The sequence below is a fragment of the Callospermophilus lateralis genome, chromosome 5 (assembly GCF_048772815.1).
Source record: "Callospermophilus lateralis isolate mCalLat2 chromosome 5, mCalLat2.hap1, whole genome shotgun sequence".
Taxonomy (NCBI): domain Eukaryota; kingdom Metazoa; phylum Chordata; class Mammalia; order Rodentia; family Sciuridae; genus Callospermophilus; species Callospermophilus lateralis.
In genome coordinates this window covers 37,262,345-37,289,677 of record NC_135309.1, presented here as the reverse complement: position 1 = coordinate 37,289,677, position 27,333 = coordinate 37,262,345, and the positions used below count along the sequence as shown (strand labels likewise).

The following is a 27,333-nucleotide window of genomic DNA, read 5'->3' as shown; positions in this document are numbered from 1 at the left end:
GCGCGGGAGGGCGGGGGGCGCGCATCCATCCGGGGTCGTGGCGAGGGAGGCGGCCGTGCCCGCGGCGTCCCCAGCCCCGCGCCCCTGCTGGGGACGGTTAGCCCGCCAGACTCGAGCTGGTGCCGCTAGGAGTGGGAGCAAAGTAACTCCATGGACGCTACTCACCCCCCCAAAAAATAGCCTCCAACTGCGATGGCCGCGGTCGGCACCATTCACCAACCCCCTGTGTATGTTTCTGTTTCTTTTTAAACCAAGACTTCCTTGTGATCTCTTTAGAAAAAAAAAAAATGTGTTGGGGTGGGGGTGGGGTGGGGGCGGGCAGGAGGAGCGAGGGAGGGGGAGTAGCCACTTTTTTCTTATTCACTCGGATCTCCGCTCCCGACACCCCCAGTCACCGCCCCCCCTCGCCCAGTTGTTTGGCTCCCGCGGCGGTTCCAGGTAGTGTTGCGGGCCCCAGCGGGGGGGAGGGTGCCCGTCCCGGCCCCCGCCTGCCTGCAGCGGGGCCCCGACTCAAGCACTCTGGGGCGCCCCCAGCCCGCCCTGTCCCCAGGGCCGGGCCCGAGCGGCGGCTGCGCCCGTGCAAGTCCCATCAGGTCTGCTCACACTTCACACACTCACACACATACCCCGCCCCTCCACTCTCTCACTCACACTTTCTGCTCACACCCCGCCCCCTTCGCGCCCCAGACCCGGGCGGCGCCCCCCGCAACCTTAAAAAAAAAAAAATAGCAAGCTTATACTTAAAAAAATCTTTTGGCGCCATATTAATGACGTACTTAAAATTTGCCATTTCTCCCTGCGTCAAAAAGACGTTTCTTTGCAAATAACAGCCTGGAGGCGACACTCGCGGAGGAAACGAGGTTTGCACTGAGCACCCCGCCCCCCGGGACTCCAGCGCTGGGAGACCCTCACCCTCGGCCCCGTTTCCGAATCGCCGGTTTTAAAATGTGAATCGAATAAATCGCGTGGCGTTTTACAGCGCCAGAAGTGAGCAGAAAGTGCTGGCAGGAGCGGAGGGGAGGGGCGCGTACTAGTCTGGGGGAGGGGGCGCAGCCTTCCTCGCCCACCCACACCAAATGGAAACTAACATCCCGGGCAGGGGAAACTTGAAATTGTAGGCGACCTCACGAAAAGAGGGGCGGTCCGTAGAGAGGGTCCCTCTAGGGCTCGTCGCCCCCTCCCCCCTCTCGGGTGCCTCCAGGCGCCCGGAGCTGCCCCGTATTTCCGGAGGGTGAAGAACGCGGTGATGGGTGGTTGGGTGATTGCACGTCCTGGGTCCTGAAGGAGTTTGCCTCGGGGCAACCCCTTCCCTTTTGCTCGTCCCGCCCATTCCCCTTAAAGGGTTAACAACTGAGGGGCAACTTCCAAGGGCTGGTACTTGGCTAAGAAGCGGGGCTCCCCCTCCCCACCCTTCGCCTCATCGCCCCTCCTCCGCCGGCTCCACTTCCCGACTTGACCTTGTGGTGCACAAACAGTGCGCTTGGATCCTCGCAGTTTCTGGAAGAAGAGCCTGCGCTCGCCAGGCGGGCGGGCTGTCGGGCGGCTAGCCGGCGGTGGCGGGGCCTTGGGTCGGTTCCCAGAGCTGCGGACCACACCCACCTAACCCGCTGCGCCCGCCGCGCTCACCTTCTCTCTAGGAAGGAGAAGGGCTTGTCTCTTGGATGGGGAGGGTTGGGGGCAACCTTCAGCCTCCTCGAAATGCCTCAGCCAGAGAAGTAGTCTGGCCTTGGCTGGAGGTTTTGGGGAGATCCGGGAGGCTAGCCCAATATTCCCATGGCATAGTTGCCAGCTTTTTCTCCACCCCACCCCACCCCACCCCCGCTCTCTTGGCTGCCCCTCCAAGATGATCCAATGATTTTTGCAACTTACCTTTTGGTTTTGAAGGCATGTGGGTGAGTTGTGAATCCCTTTCCCTCTCCAAGACTGAAGGTTGTTTATTCTTCCTTTTCCCTCCAACGACTTCCATGAAAACATAAATATTCAATTTACATAAGATGACATTTATGTGACAATTAAGAAGATTCCCCCATGGACTGTTGTGAACACATTTGCTTATAGGAGAAATAAATCTAATAATAAACAAACTCATAATAACAGCTCAAATCCGACAGGGCGGATTGTCTACACAACAAAGAGGGAGATGATGGGTGCTGAAATAAGCACTTTTTGCAACAAGAAAGAAATATGAGCTCAAAGGGAGTCACTGCAACATTTCTCTTCTGTGGCCTTCATTCACAAAGTATGAGGCAGCTTATCTGGCAAGAAGAGGGGACTGGGTTCCACCTCAAAGTTAGACGTGGCTCTCGCTCACAGTGGTCAGTTGGTAGGATTTTCCCAGGCCAGGGTCAACCCCTGGAAACAGGTGTTGGAGGCTAGGAGGGTTCAGTTCCTGACTTTGCAGTTGAGAAGCTGTGTGATCTGAGTCAGTGGATTCATCTCTCTGAGTGTTTTACCTCTTCCTATAATGAAGTGGTGGAAGATTCCTGAGGCCATGTGTGCATATATACATATATGTAAATATGTATGTATACATGCTGTGTGGGTAAAGCAGAACCAGACTCAAATGCATGGTGCACGGGAGTACTTTGACCCTTCCCTCTTTTTGTTTGTTGGTATTTGGTGCTTGAATTAAACCAAAAGCCTTGCACATGCTAAGCATATGCTCTACCACTGAGCTATCACACATACCCTCTCCTTTCTTACCTTGTGCCTACATATTTTGGGGAAGGGTGAAAGCCCTCTTCGAAAGTACTACACACCTGAAAACAGCAGGATGATGATTTCTGTCTTTCCCTCTATGAGGACAGGTACAGGAACTCCCAGTGTGGGTACCAGGAGGGTCAGGAAAGGAAACTGTGATAAATGGTGGGCTTCAGGGTCAAGGTCCAGATAACAGTCTCAGTCACATGTTGGAGGTCGGGAGTCAGAGTGGAGCCATCAATTTATAGAGGCAGTCCTAAAGGGGGCTGCTCTGGTTGGATCAAGTTGCAGGAGGTTAACATGCCTTGGAAGACATCCTAGGACATCCTCCTAGCCATCAGGAGCTGAACTTGAATGGGAAAATGCATTGGCAAGCAGTTATAAAGTGACCTGCTGAGGTGGAAGAGGTTGTGGATGATCATTTAAAGAGCACCTGCTCTATACTACACCTTGTGGGGGCCATTCCATTTTATCCCCACAAAAATCCTGTCTTGCCGGGCGAGATGGCACATGCATGTAATTCCAGCAGCTCTGGAGGCTGAGGCAGGAGGATCAAAGCCAGCCTCAGCAATGGCGGGGCACTGGGCAATTCAATGAAACCCTGTCTCTAAATAAAATACAAAATAGGGCTGGGGATGTGGCTCAGTTTTTGAGTTCAATCTCCAGTACCAAAAAAAAAAAAAAAAAAAAAAAAAAAAATCTTACCTCTTCAGAAAGGTTTAGTAACTTACCAACAATTACATAGCTAGTAAGTGGTAGCTGACCTATAGGGTTGCCAGAAATAAAAAGTATTATTACTATTATTGATTTGATTGGAGTTGGGAGAGTCTGCTAGCTACCTTGGCAAGAAAGAGTTTTATGAGTGGCACTTTGCATCAGAGATAGTTCCTGACATGGTGTGAAACCCAGGCCCCCAAAGCATCCTTGGAAAACAGAACTGGAAGCCTATTCAGAATGCTAAGAAACCTGCAGCTCTGTGCCACTATTTAAGGTTAATATTGGAAGTTAATAAAATTATAGTGATGAAGATAATTATAACTCCTTAATCTTTATTAAAAGTCTCACCAATCATTCATTAACTTTTTGCAGGAAAAAAATGAGAAGACACAGGTCATACAGATTTAATCATTACTTATTTTCAACAAGTACTTATTGAGTGACTCCTGTATGCCAGACACCATACTAGAATGTGTCACCATTTGACAAGTGCCTAGTGTCTGTTTCTAGTGGAAATAGAATAAATTAAAAATAAATAAATTAAATAAATTAATTAAAAATCTATATGTTTGAAAATAATTAAGTGATGTAGGGAAGAATTAAGCAGAAAAGGGGAATGGAGAGAGTAAGGGTATAATTTTAAGTAGAATGGTCAGGGGACACCTCACCAGGAATGTGATTCTTAAGCAAAAGGAGAAGGAGTGAGTTGTGTGGGACAGTATATGTGCATAAGGGTACATTGAGGGCATAAGAGCATTCTAAGCCCAGGCTTCTTAACCTGGACCCCACGAACCCTCCCTTTCAAAGGTCAATGGGTAGAACTCAGGGGGTCAGCACCTTTGATGAGAAAAAGAATTGCATCTTTATTTTCACTAATTAAAACATAGCAGTTCTTCAATTATGAATGCAGATAACAAATCAGTGATATTAGCAGCACCTGTGACACTGCTGCTAGTAAAAATCACAGATATTTTCATATCACATTACAGTTATTGAAAATTCCTTAAAACATTACATTCATCACTACCTCAACATTATGCTGCAATTTAATGAATTAATAAAGCACATATATTACTATATTATACATTTAAAAATATTTTTGATATTTTTAAATGTATAATATAGTAATATATTATAAATTATAAAAGAAAACCAATAAAATTGGTTTTCTTTTATAATTTATGGAACTTTTTTTAAAACTGGATTTAAAGCTCTTAGAGGAGCTGGGGCTGGGGCTCAGCAATAGCACACTTGCCTAGCATGTGTGGGGCACTGGGTTCGATTCTCAGCACCATGTGTAAATAAAAAAACTAAAGGTCTATCAACAACTAAAAAAGTAAAAAGATCTTATACTCAGAGTCCACCATACAAAAAAGGTCAAGAACCCCTGTCCATCCCTACACAAAACAGCAGGACTCGAGGCAGAAGCGTGCTTACAATGTCAAAGGAAGAAGTCACCCAGGACACTGTAAGGAACTTGGATTTGACTGGAGTGATATGAGGGGATTGTCATTGGTATCATGAATGACATGATCTGACACTGGATTTTACAGGTCACTCAGCTTTCATACAGAGAGCAGACCAAAGGGGGGAAGGCTGAAGCAGAAGGATATATGGGAAGACATGTTGATTGACCCACCAAGTGAGGGAAGATGTTACCTTGGCCAGAGTGGCCGCGGTGGAAATGGTGAGAAGTGGTCAAATTCTGTGTATATTTTGACAGAATTTGCTTATGGAATGTGAGAGAAAGACACTAAGGATGACTACAAGAGTTTGACCTTAAGCCCATGGAAGGATGGATTGCCATTGGCTAAGGCAGGGGAAACTGGAAGGAATAGGTTTTGGAGGAGGATAAGGAGCTCATTGTTAGACATATTGAGCTCGAGATGCCTGTTTGATATCAAGTGCAGCCATCCCATAGGCAGCTCAACATGGCAGCCTTAGTTTGGGGCAAGGTCTTGGCTGAAGATATTATTTAAGAATTATCAGCAGATGGATGGTATTTAAAGCTACAGGAGATGATCCAAGTGTAGAAAGAGAAGGGACTCAAAGATGGCTGGAAGACAAAGAGGAATCAGCAAAGATGTCATCAAAAAAGAAGCATCTAGGGACTGGGGTTGTGGCTCAGCAGTAGAGCACCCGCCTAGCACATGTGAGGCGCTGGGTTTGATCCTCAGCACTACACGTGAATATATAAAAAATAAAGGTATTGTGTCCACCTGCAACTAAAAATAAATAAATAAATAAAAAGCATCCAAAGAGATAGAATGCCCTGGAAGCCAAGGGAAGCAAGAGTTACAGGAGGAAAGAAAGCCCTACGTCCAAATCTGCGGAGAATCAATCATTAGGTTCAGAAAATGGAGGTCAATGGTGACCTTGATAAGAGCCATGTCAATGGAGTGTCAAGCAAAACCTTGATTGGACTGGGTTCAAGAAAGAGTGGCAACATTTACAGTTGCTATCATGTGTTCCAGTATGCTACTAAAAATAAGATAGCCAGAGCTGGGGTTGTAGCTCAGTGGTGGAGCACTTGCCTACCACGTATGAGGCACTGGATTCAATCCTCAGTACTGCACAAAAATAAATAAATAAAATAGAGGTATTTATTATGCCATCTATAACATATATATATATAAAAGAAATAAGACACCCTTTGTATGTTTGTGAATATGTATAGAATAGTATAACCACATAGCTGTAGAAATTCAACTTAGACAACTTTTAGTGAGGATCTTTCTGTTCCTTAAGCATGGTAAGGGAAGTTACGAATCCTGAGAGAAATAAAGCATACTTGACTGCCTTCCAAGTCTATAAAATTTTGTTGACAAACGAAATGTACACAAAGCCATATATCTGGCTAAATACACATATTAGCCTGACTATTAATTTTGCCAGTGTAACAGACAATATGATGAAAACTATGCATTCCAGAGTTAGACAGTCCTGGGTTTGCATCCTTCCTTGACCATTCAACAGCTTTATGACTTTGCATAGATCAGTTATCCTGTTTGTGCCTCATTTTTCTTCTCTGTTAACTGGGGATGAGTCATTTCCAAACTTCAGTGTGCTGGGGAATGGTGATACTCAGTAAAAATGTAGACTTCTAGACCTTATCCCCAAAGGTTCCCAGTGGGCAGGTCTCTGAGACCTGTCCCAGGCATCTGCATTTTTAACAAGCAGATGGTCATTCTTGATGCCGTTACCCAGGAACCACAGTTTGTGAAACACAACATGACCACATGGTTTCAAGTACTGGCCTGGTACTCAGTAATTGCTTATTAGACAATAGCTGTTCTTCCAGGAGTCCTTAGTGGGAACAAACATCCTTTTAAAAATAACTTGCAATTTATATCCAGAAGCAGAAGGTCCAGCATACCTTAAGAACTTTAATTGAAAAAAATAGCATAAGAACTTTAATTGAAAAAAAGCAAATGAAATACTACTCAGCATTAAAAGAGAATAAAATTATGGCATTTGCAGGTAAACGGATGGAGTTGGAGACTATTATGCTAAGTAAGCCAACCCAAAAAAACCCAAAGGCCGAATATTTTCTTTGATAAGTGGATGCTGATCCATAATGGGGGGGGGTGATGGGGAAAATGGAGGAACTTTGATTGGGCAAAGGGGAGGGAGGGAAGGGAAAGGGGATGGGGGCAGGAAAGATGGCAGAATGAGATGGGCGCTATTACCCTAGGTACATGTGTGACTGCACATATGGTGTGATCATGTACAGAGAAATGAAAAGTTGTGCTGCAATTGTGTACAATGAATCAAAATGCATTCTGCTGTCATATGTACCTAATTAAAATAAATCAATAAAATTTAAAAATCACATCACCGGGGCTGAGGATGTGGCTCAAGCGGTAGCATGCTTGCCTGGCATGCGTGGGGCGCTGGGTTTGATCCTCAGCACCACATAAAAATAAAATGAAAATGTTGTGTCCACCAAAAACTGAAAAATAAATATTAAAAAATTCTCTCTCTCTCTCTCTCTCTAAAAAATAAAAATAAAATAAAATCACATCACCTTATTCTAGTGTCATGTATAACTAATTAGAACAAATTTTAAAATAAAAAATAAATCTTAAAAATAGCCTAAGACTTGTTCAACATTCATGTGTTGAATATTTATTGAGTGCCTGCTATGTTCCAGGCAGTGTTCAAGGACCGGAGAGAGAAAATATCTGACTCAATAATCTGTCTGAGTCATGGAGGTAGGCAGAAGTCCCAGATGTAGTTATCCACACTCCCCAACAGCTTGCCTCTGTGCCAGGTGAGAAGTCCTCATTTGGGTTCCAGATCGATGTTCATTCAGTTGCTGCTGGAGGCATTGCTTGTCCAATGATGACATGATGCATGCACATCACCTGGGATCTTGTTCAAGTGCAGATTCTGATTCATGAAGTCTGGGGTGGAGCTTGAGAGTCTGCCTTTCTCAAAAGCTCCCAGATGCTGCTGATGCTGCTGATCCACAGGTCACATAGGAAGTAGCATGAATTCACAGGTTAGGAAACACCTGCCCTAACCTTATGGTTTCTAGAGAATTCCTGGGAACCTGAAGGAGTTGAGTCTGGGAAGACTTGCTGATTGATCAGATGCAGGCAAGTTTTGCTCACCCTTCCTTCTGGGTCCTCTGTTTCTAAAGTCCACTCTTTCCCCTCCCACCTGTAGTCAGTGCCTTTACGTGGCCTCCTCTGAAGAAGAGTGAACATTCATTCCATTGGTTGTTCAGTAAATATTTCCCGAGTGCTGACTCTGTGCCAAGACCTGTACAAAACACATAATTTGGCATTGACGAGAGGACAAAACCCAGCGGCTCTTGCCTCTTGGGCTCCAGGAAGAAACTGCATGCAGCTGGGGCTTGGGAGAGAGGGACAAGCCACCCAGAGCTGTCTGTGGCTGAAGACATTGCCCTGGCAGGATCCAGACTTGGCTCTACCTGGGATGTACGATACTGCATGCCTGGGAGAGGTGCCCCTCAGAGCACTAGCCTTCCAGTTCAGAGATGGTACTGACCAGTCCCAGGAGATGTCTGCAGAATGTGCCAGCCAGGCCACCTGTCCCTTCTTAGACTCTCAGACTTAGCCCGTTGGCCACAGATGGCAGAAGGCAATGAAGATCCCTGGGGCCTGCAAACGCCTCCTCCAAAACTGGCAGCAGCCAGTAAGTCCAGCCAAGTCAGGGGCCTGCCCAACCAAGTCAAGTGTGACACACCCCACTCAGAGCTGAGGGGCCCAGCCCAATCCAAGAGCCACCAAGAACCAAAGGCACTGGCTCTAAGTCAAGTTGAGCAATGTAAACAAAACCCTTTCACCTTTCCCAGGGTTTACGAAAAATCAAAGCAAATCTAGTGCTGGGTAAAGCACTCACCCTGCATGTGTGAGGCACTAGGTTTAACTCCCATTACTGCCAAAAAAGGCTACAAAGCAAATCTTCTCCCCATCTGACAGTCTTAAAAAGATTCTTCCCATGTATTTACTGGTGAACTTACAGTCACACTTGGGGTATCTTGGCCTTTCAAATAGCACACACACACAAACAACTTACAGAAACAAAGCATCTATATACCAGGACAGATTTTCAGGTTCGAATTCTGCCTTTATGGAATGTAAGCCCATTTAGGAAGATAGGTCCTTAAGTATATGCAGGGTTACTAAAATAAAACAAGTTGTCTTAGGAGCCTGGGGGTTGAAATAGGTAAAAGATTTTTTTTGAGGCAAGCTGTGGAGATGGACCTGCATGAAGATGAGTATTATTAGTTCATCTTTCATTACTATAACAAAATACCTGATGCTTGGAAACTTTATAAAGAAAAGAGGTTTATTTAGCTCACAGTTCTGAAACTTTAAGGACATGGCGCCATAATTATTTCTGTTCTGGTGAGCACCAAATGGTGGATGGCATCTCGCCGACAGGAGAGCACACAAGAGGAAGAGATCACATCTTAAGACAGGAAGCCAAGTGGGCGTGGTGGCACACACCTGTAATCCTAGCTACTCAGGAGGCTGAGGCAGGAGGATGGAAAGTTCAAGTCTAGCTTGATCAACATAGTGAGACCCTGTCTCAAAATCAAATAAAAAGGACTGGGGATGTAGCTCAATAGTAGAGTGCTCGCCTAGCCTGTGTGAGGTCCTGGGTTTGATTCTCAATACTGCAAAAAATAAACTAAATGAGACAAGAAGCCAGAATGGGAGATCAGGGTCAGTTTTTAATGACAATGCTCTTTCCAGAACATTCTTCAGGGCACCAGCATTCCCTTCAGAGGACAAGACCCCCAATGGCCTGAGGACTTTCCACTAGGCCCTGCCTCTTTATTTCTTTTTCTACTTGTTTTCTTTATTTTTTCCCTCAGTACTAGGAACCAAGCCCAGAGCCTTGCATAGGCAAGGCAAGCCCTCTCCACACCCCAGGCCTATGCCCCAGCTCTTTTTTTTTTTTTTTTTGGTACAGGGGATTGAACTCAGGGATACCGAGTAACTGAGGGGCCACATCCCCAGCCCTATTTTGTATTTTATTTAGAGACAGGGTCTCACTGAGTTGCTTAGCGCCTTGCTAAGTTGCTGAGGCCATCCTCCTGCCTCAGCTTCCCAAACCGCTGGGATTACAGGCGTGTGCCACCAGCGCCTGACAATGCCCTGGCTCTTGAAGTTTCCATCACCTCCTACATTGCCACGCTAGGAATCATACTTCCAACTCATGAATCCATAGGGAACAAGACACATCCAAATGATAGCAGGTGGTGATTTAGATGAGACAGGGACGGTGAAGGATATTCCAGAGAGAGGGATGGTGTCTTCCTGGTTCACCTCAGTGCAGTTTGGTACAGCGTAGGGTGCCAACCCTGGAGCTTCTCCGCAGGAGGGAACTTCCCTCTGTCCAGGAAAATCTACTAGGAGCTGCCTGAGGTGAAGGTAACCTGAAGGTACAGGCATCTGCCTGTAGGTGCTCCAGGTTGCAAGGAGGAGATGAGACTGTGCAAGTCAACTTCCAGCAATCTCCTCCCAGGAGACCTTCTAATGTGGGCACAAAGAGACCCCTGTTTAAAAATGGTATTATAGCACTCTTTAGAACAGTGAGACCCTGGAAGCAGCTGAGTGTCCATGACTAGAGGACTAACTAAATAAAGCACAATGCAAACAGGACAAGGATGCAGAGGAGGGAGTGGCAATGTGTGGACACACACAATGTGTGGAAAGAGCCCCAAGGAAAGCATAAATGACGAGCAAGTTGCAAGGTACTAGGTACCATGTGGTGTCATTTGCAATCAACAACAATAACAACAACAAAACCAATCACAACAAAAACCCCTACAAAATGAAAGCCCCCCCGCACTTTTGGTTCCGTGGATAAAACTCCTACTTGCTAAGCAGGCCCTCTGCTACTGAGCCACCCCTGCCCCAGCCCCGAAGTGTGCATTTTTATCTGAAGACCTGCAGAAACACATACATATGTGTAATTTGGTCTTGGTGCGGGGAAAGAATCTGCAAAAAGACACATCAAAATGATACTTGTTACTTGTATTGGAATGTAAGGGGTGAAAATAGAGAGGGAGAGGAGTGGATCCTGTGATTGTTGCAGAACACCCAAGAAGCTCTCTGCTTTTGGGTGCTTCTGGTTGACCTACAGATGCTTAAAATCTTCCAGGGACAGAAGCATTGTTGGGAGGCACCATGCTCTTGGAAAGCAGTCTTGGGGCTAGTACTAGTGCTATCCCTTGTGTAGACCAGGGCCTGTTGGCTCCAAGGTCAGGGTCTCTCTGAGTTGTTTCAGTTGGACCAGCCTCAGACCCTAACTACATTCCAGAGCCTTCTCATGAACTTGAGCTCCAGCAAGTGCATAGAAAATCTGTACTTCCCTTTGACCTGATGGGACTTGGGTAGACTGGGCTGGAGCTGGGAACCTGTGTAGAAAGAGGAAAAAGTTTATATATATATATGACAGTAGAATGTTTTGACATTATACATACATAGAGTGTAACTTCCCATTGATGTGGAGTTACAGTGGTCATGTATTCATATATGAACGTAGGAAAGTTATGTCCGATTCATTCTACTGTCTTTCCTGTTCCCATTCTCTCTCCCGTCCCTTCATTCCCCTTTGTCTAATCCAATAAACCTCTATTCCCCCTCCCCACATTGCGTATTAGCATTTGCATATCAGATAGAACATTCAGCCTTTGGTTTTTTGAGATTGGCTTATTTCGTTTAGCATGATGGTCTCCAGTTCTGTCCATTATGGCAAATGCCACAATTCCATTCTTCTTTATGGCCTAGAAATATTCCACGGTGTATATATACTATATTTTCTTTATCCATTCATCTGTTGGAGGTCCCCTAGGTTGGTTCCATAGCTTAGCTATTATGAACTGAGCAGGAAAAAGGGTTTTGAGCAGCATGGCCTCCAGAAGGAGATCCCTTCTTCGGTAGGTAGAGTTCCATTTCTTCCCAACACATTTAGCTTGAAAGTACCTGGCCCAGACTGCTCCTGAGGCCGCAAAGGTAGGGATAATTCATTACTTGGTGGATCCCAAGTGGTTAATGAGAACCCCTAAGTGGGTCTTGTGTGCTGGCTGTAAGGGAAAGAAAGATTGCATGAAGCCAGGGCTTGGGCTCTCGGATTTCATTGGCTTGCGTTGTGCTAAGGTTCGTATCTGTGCTGCTCTGGGCCCAACCCCTGGCTGGCTTCAGGCTTCAGAGATATGTTAAATGAGGTCCCTGCAGGAGGAAACCACAGGATTCCAGAAGGGCAGACACTGGATTTGAACAGGGTCAAGCATGTGGCTGAGAATCAAGGTTCAGCATGGGGCCAGGGACTGTAGGACCTGCTGGCCCTGATGTGCCTCCCCCAGTCAAGCCTTCATTAATGGTGTCTTGGCCTTGATAGCCTTCCACTGTGCGAAGTGCTCCAGGGAGCAAGGTGGCAGCCTTGGGATCCTCCTTCAGCCTTGAGTAAGGAAGTTGTTCCCCCCAGGGCCTTGGAGAAAGTGACTTGTGAAGCTGGGGTGGCCCTGGGCGCTATGACTACCGGATGTCCAGGACTTGCAGCCTAGCAGATGGCGAGCCCTTCCAAATGTGCTTGCTCTCCGGCGGCAGCCCAGAGGAGAGCCCTGGACAGGAGCTGGCACTCAATGCCAGAGCCACAAATATGCTTGGAAACAAGGGAATTCTTGTTGAGCAGATCCCCGTGAGGCCAGCTCCAGGCAGATTATCTGGCTGACACAGTTCCTCCAGGCAAGTTCCATAGAAAGAAGAACCCTGGCATCCGGGCTGGGCAGACCGGTTCCAGGGTGAGGTAGAGAGGACTGTGTTGGGTCATGGGAGATGGCCTGGAGAGCATCTGTAGTCCCCTACTTATCCTGAGTTCAAGGAAAGGCCAGATGTTCCTGAGTGTCCAGTCCTCAGACCAGCCAGGCCTGGAGGGCATGGGTTCAGAGAAGCAGGCTTGTCATACCTGTAATTCCAGCTACTTGGGAGGCTGAGACTGGAGGACTGACAGTTCAAGGCCAGCCTAGGTAACTCAGTGGGACCCTGTCTCCAAATTTAAGAAATAATAAAAAGGCTGGGAGGGGCTGGGGTCGTGGCTTAACGGTAGAGCGCTCGCCTAGGGTGGGCGAGGCCCTAGGTTCAATCCTCAGCACCACTTAAAAATAAATAAAAAAATAAAGATATTGACAACTACAACTAGAAAATAAATGTTAAAAAAAAAAAAAAGGCTGGGGATGGGGATGTAGCTCGGTGGTAGAGTGCCCCTGGTTCAATCCCCAGTATTACAACAATAAAAATAAAAATAAAGAAGAAGCAGGCTCTAACCTTGCCCTGGAAGACCTGGCAGCCCAGGGGGAGGAGACATTCTTAGACTGGGAACCAGATGAAGCAGGACATGAGCTGGCGCTGAAGTGTCTGCTCAGGCCCTTTGTGAGTGTGGAGGGGAGAAGAAAGCCAGGAAGGAACTGCTGGTGCGGTGGCTGGAGAAAGAGAGGAGGCACATTCGTGTGTATTTGTGTGTAGCAATGTAGGCGTGTTGTGTGCCTCCGTGTGCCTGCGTGTGCCCGAACATGCCTGAGGCCACATCTCTGGAGTCCCCATCTCCTGCGCTATTTGCCCAGACAACCTAAAAATAGTTTCCACTTAACTTTAGGACTTGTTATTTGATGTACAAGATGCTTGCCCAGCAGATACACTTTTCTACCCACATTTTATCTAAGATCAACATCAAGTAAAATGAGTCTGCATTATTTATGCATGCACAGTATGGCTATCAAGCACAAGGCAGGTTGGTGGGAGTCCACCAAAGACGAGCCCTGTGTGGATGACAAAATTGGACAGTGTGCATGGATTGATGATGATGGCATGACAGTGACAAAGATATAATGGAAAAGGACCCTGTATGGCTACTGGGGTGTCTGCCCCTTATTGCATCCACAGAGAACATAGCAAGCCCTCCGTGAATATTTACTGACTTTATTTGTTGGGAAAGAAAGTCCACGTCTGTGACAAGTGAGCAGATATGACTTAGATGATTGGTAATTCATCATGGACAGAAGACAACTAAATGATAAGTTGGTTTTAAAAGTCAGCTTATCGAGGGCTGGGGATGTAGCTCAGTGGTAGAGCTGTTGCCTAGCCTGCGTGAAGCCTGGGTTCCATCCCCAGTACCACACAGACACACACACACACACACACACACACACACACACACACAGTGTACTAGGTAGATGGCTGAAGGGTGATAATGCAGTTCTCAGATAGAAAGATCAAAGCATGGAGGAGTGATTGATAAATAACCTGTTAATATTTGATAAAGGGACAGGAAGAGAGATATATTGTGGCCTGGTGACAGGTCAATAGATACACATTCAGTTCCAAATAGGTAGGTAGGTAAGTAGGTGGGTAGATAGATAAACAGAAATGGAGAACAGGAGAGACAGATAAGAGGATGAGAGAGAGAGACAATGGTAGGCGGAATATGGCCTGCCCTTGGGATGTCTGCTCCGTTCCCCAGGACCTGTGAGTATGTTACTTTACATGGCAAAAGTTACTTTGCAGATATGATGAAGCTAAGGATCTCGATGGGGAGAGTGTCTCCTGGATGATCCAGGTGGGCCCCATCGAATCTCAGGTCTTATCACTGACCTCTCTCACTCTGCTCCAGGCTCCCCTGTGTTCTTTTTAGTTCTCAATCATGTCAAGCTCATTCCTACCTCAGGGACTTGGTACTTGCTGTTTCTCCTTTCTGGTCCCTTTTATCACTCAGATCTCAGTTTCAAACGAGCGTGGCCTCCCCATATCCAGATTTTTGTCCTGAAGCCTTGAGTACACTCTGTTCCTAGGGACTGGGTTGGGGCAACAGGATGTCCAGGCTCCTGGCTGAGCTGGCTGGCACCATCCCCAGCACAAGTCCCGCCCAAGGTTGCGGGATGGAGCAGTGTGCATGAGTCATCTGGGCCACAGACACAGTCCCCTTGTTGGAGGGACCTGAGCAGTTACGTTGTGGCTGATTCCAGGGGCCAATGGCCCGATTGAAAGGAAAGGTTAGGAATTTCCCCAAGTTCTTCAGAATCACAAGGAGCCAGGAGGGATCTGGAGAGTGGAGGAGCTGGCAGTGGCCCGTATGGATGATGCTGTGGTCTCTGAGGACTGCCAAGTCCCCAGCCTAAGCTAGGTCAGGCTCACAGGGGCTCATCACTCCTGGGCAGAGCCTTCATCCATCTCACATTTAAGGAGCACCTACTATGTGTCAGGCGTCAAGCTACAGCTCAGGCCCTACCTTCAAGGAGCCTGAAGTCTAATCTGGAGACAGGCTGGCAGCAAACCTTACAGATCTGCTACAGAAGGAAGGGCTCAGAGTTGGGGCACACAGAGGTGGGTGCATAGAACAGGTGATGGAAAGTAAGAGACTAGAGGATGAGCTCGAGGGGTGTGGTCATTCCAGGCAGCAGAACCAGCCCTGGTGTGTTAGTGTCCCAGGACTGCTGTTAATAAAGTCCCACCGACAGGATGACTTAAAACTTCAGAATTTTATTCTCCAGTTCTGATGACTGAAGGTCTGAAATTGGGATAAATAAGAAAATAAATTTGGAAATGCTCCCTGCAAAGGGTTGAGAGAGAATCCTTCCTGGCCTCTTCCAGATTCTGGTAGTCATTGCCCTCAACTAATCCACGTGTACCAGCCCTGCCAGGCTTTTCACCTGTGCCTGGATGTCCCCATGACAGGGTCCACAGCACCTTAAAGGCAAAGCCATTAGACATAAACAGCCCTGACTGTTGCACAATCCTGCTCCGGCCCAGTCAGGCTGCATCCTGCCGGAGCTCTCTTCTGCCACTGGGAACCCTGTGGCCCCCACCTGTGACCAGGGATGCCACGGAATGCAGCCCACCTGAGGCCATGTGGGGGACCTGCAAATAAATGTGACCCAGCCCTCTCCTTAACCCACCTGTCAGGTGCCAGAAACTCCACGATTAGCAAGTCTGACAGCATCTGATAAGGACAAATGAATGCCCTTGGGGGAGGAAAGTAGCAGGGCAGAGACTTGCTTCAGGCCAGCAGTAGCCTGGTGACATCTCACTCAAATCCTACAGGAGATTTGTCCCCCAGATGCAGGAACAGCTGTTCTGGGGAGCTGTATCCAGAGGTAGCAGGCTGTGAGGTGAGGGGAAGCTGAGGCAGACAGGGAGGTTCCCAGGCCCCTCAGTGGGCTCTGCACTCACCCTCTTCCTCTCTCCCTCCTGCTCCCGAGTGCCCTGCACCTCCCTGGCTGAGAACCACCCCTTCACACACTCCCAGTGGCTGGGCTGTTGGTGGCCTTTGGACCGTGGAGGCCCCACACCCAGGCTGGCACTCCCCAGTAGACAGGCGGGCACAGTCCTGCAGGGTCCTCAACCAGCCAGTCCTGTTCTGCCCTCTCTCCTAGGGGAGGAGCTGGGGGCCGGGCCAGCTGAAGCCAGGGGGCAGGGAAGAGGGCAGGGCCCGGACCTGCCCGCAGGCCCGGTTCCTCCACTTGTCCTCCTGTGCCCATGAGTGTGTACTCTGGGCCGAAGCCCTGGTTGGCTCCTTCTTTCCTGCCAGAGGGCCTGGAGGGCGCACGGGGAGATGTGCTCCCCACCAGACCCCAGGGGCTCGAAAAGACTGATTTAGGAGGGCGAGCCAGCCATGTCTAATAAAGAACTATTTCGGGTTTGCAATAATCAAGTCTAGCCCAGGGCTGCCCAAAATAGCCAGATAATGGAAGCCAAATGTCTGCGAGATGATTTGGCTCCAGAGGCCTAGCAGTTCAGGCCAGTCCCGAGGCAGGGGGGTCAGGAGGCTAGCCTTAGTCCCCGCTCCCAAATTCCAGGCCCCCCTTCTCCATCCCAAGGCATTGTCCAGGAGTGCCCCTAGTAGGTCCTCAAGCTAATGAAGCCCCTGGAGCCCCATCCTTATCAATACTGGTCAGTGCCCATGAAGCAGACAGAAACAAAAGGCTTCTTAGGGTAAGGGCTTCTTGGGGGGATTTTATGGTGCCCCGGAGAGGGTAAGGAATGCACCACCTTTGAGTCTACTGCTCCCAGGGGAGAAGACACCTCTAGGTCTGGACTGATCTCATGCTGGGATCCAGTTCCTGGCCTGGGGCACCTAGATTGGCATCTTTCCCTGGAATGGTCTGCCAGCTCTGTTCCTGAAGACAGCAAGCTGGGGCTTGTCCCCATGCCTAGAAGCCCACTGAAACAAACCCTGCCAGGGGCCCTATTGGCTCTGATCCAATGGGGCTTGGTCCTTTGCTCAGGCTGGTCAAACCCTCATGAGCCCTCATTGTCTCCTAACTCACAGGGGAGGAGAGAGACCACAGAGTGTGCAGCGTAGGGCTTGTGGTCCACGGTCTGAGCCTGAGCATGGCAACCATACTGAGTGGATAGGGACCTATCCATGCCTATCCATGGCGCACCCTTGGAGAAGCAGGGCCAGCGCTTTTGCTCAGAAAGGAAATGTTCAGTCACTCTTTGCAGCAGAATTCTGCTGGGTGTCCCAATTCCTCATCAGGCCCTGAGAGGTCATCTGAGAGTCTGCTGAACATGATCCTGCTTGTCTGGGGGCACAGTCACCAAGATCCCAGATTTCTTGCTGTTCTTAGTTGTCTTGTGCAACTACATCCTACACTTCAGTTCTCTAGGAAACTCATCTTCCTCCTGATACCTGTGGGCTTTCTGAGTCCCTACCTCTCAAAGATGCAACCTAACATAGGGATTAATTCGAACTGCACTACTGGGTAGCTGTGCGCCCTTGGACAACATACTTAACCACTCTGAAACTCATCTTAATTATAATATAGAAATAATGATAATCCATTTATTTGTCTGCTTGCTTGCTTGCTTATTTATTTATTAGTTGGTCCTGGGATTGAACCCAGGGTCACTCTACCACTGAGCCACTCAGTGAGACCCTGTCTCAAAATAAAATACAAAATAGGGCTGGGGATGTGGCTCAGTGGGCGAGTGCCCCTGAGTTCAATCCCTGGTACCACCCCCTCAAAAAAAGATCAAGTAAGACCACCCAGGGGCTAGGCACCTAGGAAGTGATTAATAAACACAGGAGGCATGATTATTATTGATATCTGTGGGTAACCCTCTTTTATCTGGTCCTTCTTTTCTGTCCCTCTTCTGCATTCCCCTAAATCCAGCCTTCTCAGTCTGCACTTGGGTAGTTGTCAGATCCTGTTCCCAGGCAAGCAGGAGATGGAGTGTGCAACTGAGCACCACTCAGCTAAAGCTGAGTCCTCCAGAACCCACAGCACTCTCACTTTGGTCACCACTTACACTCCTAATTCTAGGGGATTTCAAGAATCAGCATTTCTCAAAGCCAGGAAACAGAGAGGCAAGGGGGTCACCGAAAGCCACACAGTGAGTAGAGACCAAAGCTGGGTGGAAGTTCAGATCAACCTGCCATCCTCCCACCTCACTCAACAGCTCTCATTTCTTAAGTAGCCTTACTCTGGAGCTTTCCTGTTCAGAGAGGGAGCAACAAAGTGAGCAGCCAGCCCTGTGGGCCTGGAGCCCTGAGCTCCCCAGGCAGACCCACAGGCTGCCTGAGTCGTTACTGGCGTTGATGATTCAACTTCCTGCCTTTTGAGAGCGCCCAGACCACAGATTTTTTTTTTTTTTTTTTCTTAGAGGATTGGAGGATGGGCCACCTCCCTGTGGAGGGCTGGCCACAGTGGCACAAGGCCCTAAGGCGACTGGCAAGGACTAAGCAGACCCTAGGGGCCACACGAAGGCCCTGGCTGGCTGCTTCCTGAATCCTGTCTCTTTCTGGGGTAACCATAACCATGGAAGGTGACCAACTACCCTGGTTTACTTGGGACTGTCCCGTTTTTAGCACCCCAAATCCTGAATCCTAGGAAACCCTCAATCGGGCAAACCAGAACTGTTGGCCACTCTATCACCACCTGTGTGATAGGACATGACTTTCTGCCTCAGTGATTCTGGGGAGTCCCAGCCCCAGGACAGCACATTCCAGAAGAGGGAATTGGCAAACTGTGGCCCAAAGGCCAGATCTGGCCTGTTGCCTGTTTTTGTACAGCCCATGAGCTAAGAATAGATTTTACATTTTTAATGGTTGAAAACAAACCTAAAGAAGAATAATACTTCATGACATGTAAAAATTACATGGAATGCAAATTTCAGCATGCATACATAAAGGCACACGGCCATGCCCGTGCATTTACAGACTGTCTCTGGCTGCTTCCAGGCTCCAGGGCAGAGCTAGGTGCCTGTGACACAGACCTCAGGCACCTATTGACTGAAAGCCAACAAGGTTTACTAACTAGCCTTTTACAGAAACAGTTTGTGAACTCCTGTGCTAGAAGCAGGCAGAGGATGAGTGTGAGTGGGCAGTGATGCTCTTCTGAGGAAACTCAGAACGGGAGAAGGAGGCAGAGATCAGAGGAGTGGGCGTGACAGCACAGCACTGAGTCAAGGTTCAGCACATTACCTGTGAGGCAGGGACCAACTCCAACCTCTCCCTTCTAAGACTCAGTTTGCCTGTCTGGTCAATGGGGTAAAGGGTGGTAGGGAGGCACTTCTTTTCTTTGGTCCACTGCCTTGTCTTCTAAGCTGAGGTCATCCTCTTCTCCAATACTTGGTTGCACACCAGAGACTACTGTGTGACCTAGGGCAGGTCCTGCCCTCTCTGGGCCCAACCTGAGGTGTCTCCAGTCCACACAGTGGATACTTCTCTGGCATTAAGGTAGACCCAGATCCTGCCCCCAGCACTGGAAACTCCATCCCATGCAGACTTTTAATAATGATCCAGAAGCACCTACTATGTGCAGGGCACTCTTAGGCCTTTTCCACATGGGGTGGGGAGCTTGTCCCTGAGAGAAGGTGCCAGGGGCAGGGCACATTACTCCAGCAGCTCCCCTCCCCCACTTAGGTGAACATCATTGGAAGCTGGCCAGATGCTCAGCCTTGCCCTGAGTCGTGCTGAGCCAGCAGGGACTTGGCAATCTGGGAGGCTTCAAGCGACGGAGAACTGTCAATGCCAGTTCTGAAGTGGGCTCAGTGCCTCTGCCCACCCCTGCCCTAGTCCTACAATAAAATACACTCTCTTTTGTCTTCCAGAGGGCTTAGGAAGGGGTTTATCTGAGCAGCACAATTCTTGGAAGGCCTGTGGGAAACTGACCTCAACTTGGCCTTGACAGTGGTCTGAATGGTCTGCTCAGGCAAGGACGGGGCCAGCCTTCTGCAGGCCTCCTCTCTGCCCTCTGTCATCCTCAACTCCCTCCTGGGAACAGTCACTCACTAGGCCACCTCCCTCTTTTCCTGTGTCTCCACAGCTCTGGTTGCTGGCATTAGATGTGAGAACTTTGGAGAACCCAAGTAACTAAGGAACAGCAGAACTCACCACTGAAAGAGGTGGCCCATTTCCTGGCTCTCCCTGGAGTTCCTGCATGGGGTAGGTTAGGTCAGAGGCATAACTTGTTTTTCTTTTCTTTTTTTCCATATTGGGTATTGAACCCAGGGCCTTGTGCATGTTAGGCAAGTGCTCTACCAGTGAGCTACATCTCTAGCCCTGTGCTGGGGGTTGTTTTGTTTGTCTGTCTGTCTATCTATCTATCTATCTATCTATTTCTGGAGATTGAACCCCATACCTTGCACATACTAGCAAGTTCTCTATCACTGAGCTATACCACCAGTCATTTTTTTAAATTTTTAATTTTGAGACAGGATCTTGCTAAATTGCCCAGCCTGTCCTTGAACTTGTGATCTTCTTGCCTCAGCCTCCTGAGTAGCTAAGATTACACGCATGTGCTGCATGCCCAGTGCAGACTTATTTATTTATTGTGGTGGTGCTGGGGATACATCTCAGGACTTTGTGCATGCTAGGAAATGCTCTATCTCTGAGCCCCCCAGCCCCTATTTTTTTTAAGTAAACTTTTCACTGAAGTATCATATATATGCAGAAAAGTGCACAAATCCTAAATGTACATTCCTTTGATCACACTTATGTGACCAGAAACAGAGCATCCCCAGCCCCCAAAGTCCTCTGTCCCCTCTCCAAGTCACTGTCTTAGGAGTAACCAACATCATGCCTCTGACACTATAGATTAGTTTTGCCTGATTTTTGAACCTTATGTCAATGGAATCTTATAGTATGGACTATTTTTATGCCTGGCTTCTCTTGCTGAATGAAATTCACTCATGTTGTTGAGGATAAAATACTTTGCTCAGTCTCATTGCTATATTCCATTTTATGACTATACCACAATTTATTTATTCATTCCACTGGTGATGGAAATTTGGGTTGCTTCCAGCTTTGGCTATTACAACTTGTACATGTCTTTTGGGATATGCATGTGTGCCTCTCTGCTGGGAGTGCATATTTAAGAGTGGAATTGTGGAGCCATAGGACATGCCTATGTTTAGCTTTAGAGGTTATGGCTGAGCAGTTTTCAAATGATTTTACCTGGGGTTAATATTTTTTTTAAAAAACATAGTCTGAAATTTCTGGTGATATTTCTAGAATTCCCTATATTGGTGGGGAAAGGCAACATCACAACCTCGTTTCTCATGCTGCAAATACTTGCTAGGCAAACTACCAAAAGTGTTTTGGAAATGCTAAACCCTGCAGCCTCTGGTGGGATCCCATCCTTACCCTGCTCAACAGCTCTGCTGAGCTCAGGCTACTTGGAGGTGCTTGGGGCCTGCAGAGCACATGCACTACTGGACCTTCAGCCTTCTATTATCCCTCTTCAGGCATCAGTGGAGCCTCTAATATCAGAACTCAAACCAGAACATGTGTTTTGACAACTGGACAGAATTTTTTGGAAAGGGTACTGGGGATTGAACCCAGGGGTGCTCTACCCCTGAGCTATTTCCCCAGCCATTTTTTTTAAATATTTTTATTTGGAAACAGGCATTCATTAAATTGCCCAGGCTGGCCTTGACCTTGAAATCCTCCTGCCTCAGCTTTTGAAATTGCTGAGATTCCGAGTGCCACAGCTCCTAGCTAACATTCATATCTTACTTGATTCTGTTTTCCCTCTTGGCTCCCCAGGACCTGAGCCCTCTTCCTGTGATGGGAAGTTCCCCTCATTATGAGGCGGAGCCCACTTCCCACCACAGAAGCCTGTGGCTTTTCCCACCCTCCCAGTGGCTGGGCAAGGGCACTTGATCTAGGCTCTGACAGCAAACATGGAGGCTCCAGTCTGACCACCGAAAAGCAAGGACCACAGAATTCTCTGTACTATGGGTGCAGCAGGCTGGCACTCTCAGGGTGATGGAGATGGCAGCACTGGAAGATGTGGGAGGGGTGCCCACTGCCTTGGCTGCAGAGTCCGCATGGTGGTGGCTTTGACGATTATGGCAGTAAGGCCTTAACTATGTTAGTTCTGTAGTGTGTGATTTGGGGCCTTGTTTCTGGCTGTCTAGCCTCTGGGAAAGCTACTCTGCCCAGAGATCTTCTGAGCTGCCTAATCATCTTATTATTTTCCTGCTTAATCCAATGTAGCCAATTTATTACTTAACAGTCATTTTCAGGGCTGGGGATATAGGTAGTGGTAGACAACTTGCTTAGCATGCATGAGGCCCTGGGTTCCAGCACTGAAAGACAGAGAGAGAGAGAGAGAGGGTGGTAGGGAGACAGAGAGAGAAAACGAATGAATGAATCATTTTCTTTTACTTGCAATTAGGAACCCTGACTGTGATAATTCTTGGGGCAGGACAATTAGATAATACCTCCCTTTTTTTTTTTTTTTTTTCAGTTGGATAGATTGAGGCTTAGAGACCTGTCCTCGTTTATGCAATGTAATAGTTTTTCAGTTGAGACCAGAACACAGGATGACCCACAACTGGAAGGTGGGAGCCCCAAAAGAAAGAACAATCTCAGAAGTAGAGATGCTCCACCAGGTAACAAGCTCCCTTCCTACTGGTGGCACATAATCAGATCTGGGGGACTTCAGCAGGGAGGCCATACAGGGCAACTCCAGGTTTCTTCCCCTTCATGGATCTTTCACCCAACCTGGATTTACTCTTGTGAAAACAGAGTATGTTATGATGAACACAGCTCCTGATGCTGCAATCTCTAGTCCCCACAGTCTCTTTACCAACAGGCTTGTCCCTGGTCCATGACTCAACTGCTGCTAGAGCTTTGTCCCAGGGCAAAGTCATGGCATTTATTGGCCTCCGTCACTTTAATGAAAAAGCCCCTACACCAAACAAATACAAGCACAGACATTTGCAACTAATTATGGTATTGCTGATCACTCAACTTTCATTGCAAATTGCATGTTGAAATAGATAGTGTGCAAGTCATGAATAAACTAGTTGTCTGGGAAAGTGACACGGGCACACAGGACTAAATTAATAATTCAATTTAGACACTGCCAGATAATCTGAAGCTGAGGAAAAAGCAGATTAGCATTGCCCCAAGATTGCTCATGTACCCAGGTACCTCCTGCCAATGTGCCTGACTTCTGAGGGAAGCAGATCCAACATGAGGATCCTCCCACTTTCGGAGACCGCAGGGCATTCAGTATTCCAGGCTTTAATTCTTGGTTTGTAAAATTGCAGCTTTGAGTGGTTTCAGGAGAGGAAGACAGCCCAGTTGCTATCCACTGCTGCGAAGCCCGCTCAGGAGGCTTCTTGGAGGATAGATACCTCCTTCTGTGGGAAGCAGCACTGTGGGGCTCACATCTGTGGGTCCCAGGATGCAGGGGACACAACCCACCTTGAAAAAGCAAGATGGATTCCCTCCAGAAGAGGAGCCAGAGAGGTCAGCCATACAAAGCTCCTCACTTGGCCCTTCTCCTGTAGGGTTCCAGAGGGTTGCAAAGTCCAGAGGAGATGATCCCAGCATGGCATGGAAGCCACAACATAGATGGGCAAAGTCCATCAGCAGTGTCCTCCTGGAATGTGTCATTATGCCCCAGTACCCGGAGAGAAAAGCAGGAAGGAAATACAACAAGCAAAGAATGCAAGGTCAAAGGGCAGGCACTTGTATACCTGTGAGTTGTGGAGATGCAGTCACAATGGTCCTGGAGCTTGGCCAGGAGTGCTGCACGTGAGGCAGCCTAAGGCAGAGAGCGCCATCAACCAGCCCACCACATTCACTGAACCACTGCCTCTGCTCCAGGGGGCACCCAGAGGAAAAGTCTCAATTTTCATATTTTTCGGTCCTGGGGATTAAACCAAGAGGCACTTGACCACAATACTTTTTTTTTTGTGTGTGTGTGTGTGTGTGTGTAGTGCTGGGGATTGAACCCAGGGCCTTGTGCATGCGAGGCAAGCGCTCTACCAACTGAGCTCTATCCCCAGCCCCATCCTCAGTATTTTTTATTTTTTATTTTGAGACAGGATATTGCCAAGTTACCCAAGCTGGCCTCAAACTTTAGATCCTCCTGCCTTAGCCTCCTGAGAGGCTGAGGTTACAGTTCTATACTGCTGCTCCTTGACTTCGCCCTCTAGATTGAGAGTCAAAACTCAAGCATCTACAGGAAAGCAGGCCAGTTGTGCACTGGGGAAAATTGGCAAGCTGAGCTTGGTTGGAAGTGGGTGGCCATGATTCAGCTTCAGGAGATTGCCTAGAAACAATAGGAGATGGAATCCAGAAGAAGGTTCAGGCCAGGGATATAAATTTGGAAGTCATCCGCAACAGAATGGTGCTTAAAGCCAGGTCCCTGGAGGAAGATTATGAAGGGAGGAGAGTAGACTAAGATGAGAACAGATCCTTGGAGGGGAGCACCCATCAGCAGAAGACAGAGGGAAGGGGCAACCTTAGAGGGAGGAAGGGTGGCTTGAGAGTCTGACACCAAGGAGGGAGAGATGAACTCTTACCTGCTACAGAGGTGCAAGGAAGGCCAGGCCCAGAGATTGGCCCCTGGACTTGACATGGAGAGGGAGTCCTTGGCAAAGGCAGTTTTGGGGTAGCAGTGAGGGGCGGATTCCTGATGGGAGCCGCAGGGATAAAGGAAGGGAGGAGAGGGCTTGAAGGTTAAAGAAGGGCCAATTCCTTCTAGTAATTATGCCACAAAGAGGAGCGGAGACAGGGGTGAGGAGGATATAAGGTCATGAGGAAGTTTTTCTTTAAGAGAGAAAAATCACAGCCTTTTTGTGTGCTGATGGAAATAATCCTGGAGAGAGGGAAGTTTGGGTGGTATGGGTGAGAAGGGGGTGAATGTTGGCGAGAAGCCTTTGAATAGGCAGGTGGGGACGGCATCTGGTGCCCAAAAAGGGGGCTGCCCTGACAGAGGAGGGGCGATTCAGCCGTCTTAGTGGGAGGGCAGCAGAGTGGATGGGCACAGATGCAGGTGGGCGGGGGAGCCGCTGAGCCGGTGCAACTTCTGTTCTGAGGGCTTCTATTTTCTTAGCAAAATCGGAAGAGGTTGTCAGCTGAGAGTGAGGTGGAGGAGGAGGTGTGAAGCAGTCGTCTAGGAGAGAGGGTGTGAATAGACTTGGGGATGTAGTATAATGGTTAGGCAGCTTTGAGGTCTCATTGATGGAGGGGTGTGGTCATTAATTTAAAGTAAGACTGGGGGCTGGGGGTGAAGGTCAGAGGTGGAGAGCATGCTTAGCATGCATGAGGCTGTGTCCCCATTACCAATAAATAAATAAATAAGTAAAGACGGGTCAGCCCAGACCTGGGTTTGTCTTCAGCCCTAGCCAGCCGGAGCTGCATGTGTTGAGGGGGTAGAGGGCTGAATTTAACCAGGGGCCTGGCTTTGCCAGGTGATTATACTCTAGCAGAGAATGTAATGTAGGATCATGGACTCCAAGCTGAGTCAGGAGTGAAGTGGGGCGCTAGACCAGCGAAGGTGAGAACATCTGCTTGGATTGGTAGGTTTCAGGAGCCGACACTAGGGTGTGCGCTTGCAATATTAGCAACTTGGGAGGCGGAGGCAGGAGAATTACAAGTTCGAGGCCAGCCTTAGCAAGTTGGGCTGGAGATGTAGCTCAGGGGTAGAGCACTTGCCTAACAGGAGCTAAGGCCCTGGGTTCAATCCCCAGTATTGCAAAAAAAAAAAAAAAAAAAAAGAGGTTCCTGGAAGAATTGTGGGTTGGAGGTATTAGAGGAAGTTAACTGGAGAAGACAGCCATGTTTTCCTGAGAGCAGGTTGTATGAAACTAAGATAAAGAAGGGACTGCATTGACAGATAATGACTATTTTTTTTTAAGTTGTCAATGAACCTATATTTTTTGTTTATTGATAGGTGGTGCTGAGAATCGAACCCAGTGCCTCACACATCCTAGGCAAGCACTCTGCCACTGAGCCCCAGCCCCAGCCCAGATAAAGACTATTTTGAAGTTTGGCTCCATGAGCCAGAGAGGCTGAGATACTGTGGAAGCCGAGATCGTGAAGAGGCCTAAGGGGCTAGTTCATCTACACTAATGCTGAAATGAAAAACTTCAGCAGGCGTGCCACTGGATGTCGAGACCCTGGGCAGGGAGCTAACTTCCTCAAGGAATGGGAGGAGGAATAGTGGGTGTTCTTATCTGAGGATGTGACATTCAACCATTGGTGTTTCTTTTTCTTTTTTGTGGGGCTGGGAACGGAACCCAGGGCTTCGTGCGTGTTAGGAAAGTGCCTTACCACTGAGCAACACTCCCAGCCCCAACCACAGGGGTTTCTAAGGAGGAGGACAGACTGTCTGGAAATGGCATTGAGAAGCTGAATGGTACTTCCCCATCTCTAGATGCAAGGACAAGATCCCACAAGAGGGGAGACAGGAGCCTCCTGAGAGATTGGAGAGGAAGCCGAAGGCTCACAGGAGAGGCAGTTTCCCACGAGAACAAGAAAGTGAAGGGGACATTCAGAAAGGAGTTGGGAACATGGGAGGTTTTATTTGAGGCAATTCAATAAGTTTTAGAGAATCCCATTGTAGAATTTCTGAAATTGGGTAAGGTGGGAGATGAGATCAGAAGAGGGATAGAGTCACATGGGGCCTAGCGTTCTGTGGAGAGGGGTGTCTGAGATTTCTGGGCCTCTTTTGGGGGCTTATATGGACAAGGTTAAAGAGCCTGATGAGAACAGTCCCAATGGGCCAGGGCAGAAGGTGGTGGCCAGGCTGGGTTTGTTAGAGGGTGGAGGAAAGTGTTCTTTGCTTGTGCTGGTAGTATGAGGAAGGGAGTCTTCCCAGAGCAGGTGAAGGTTCCTGGCTCCTTCTTTACTCCCTGGTAGGATTTTTTTTTTTTTTTTTTAATTGAGCCCAGGATGTACAGCAGGCTAAGCCCATGTTCTACCACTGAGTTATATCCACAGCACCCCAGTGGGAATATTAATTAAAACTCTTTTCAGCCGGGCATGGTGGTGAACACAAGCAATTCCAATGGCGTAGGAGGCTAAGGCAGGAGGATTGCAAGTTCAAAGCCAGCCTCAGCAACTTAGTGAGGCCCTAAGCAACTCAGAGAGTCTCTGTCTCTAAATAAAATACAAAAAAAAAAAAAAAAA

General features: G+C 48.1%; 1 protein-coding gene and 1 long non-coding RNA gene across 3 annotated transcripts in view; one reads left to right on the top strand and one right to left on the bottom strand.

Annotated features, from left to right (window-relative positions):
* The window catches only part of Jade2 (jade family PHD finger 2), a 52,173-nt gene extending 50,652 nt beyond the window's left edge, over positions 1–1,521 (bottom strand). Inside the window, exon 1 of one of the 2 annotated variants that reach the window (XM_076856491.2) lies at positions 1,458–1,521. The gene's annotated coding sequence lies outside the window, so the exon portion shown is untranslated. Of the gene's footprint in view, positions 1–1,123; positions 1,217–1,457 lie in introns of those variants that run through there. The other variant, XM_076856492.2, reaches the window with a different exon arrangement.
* On the top strand, positions 372–27,333 carry LOC143641708 (uncharacterized). The gene is made up of 3 exons (XR_013155475.1): positions 372–438; positions 20,225–20,343; positions 26,096–27,333. It is a non-coding gene; the product is annotated as an uncharacterized LOC143641708 (long non-coding RNA).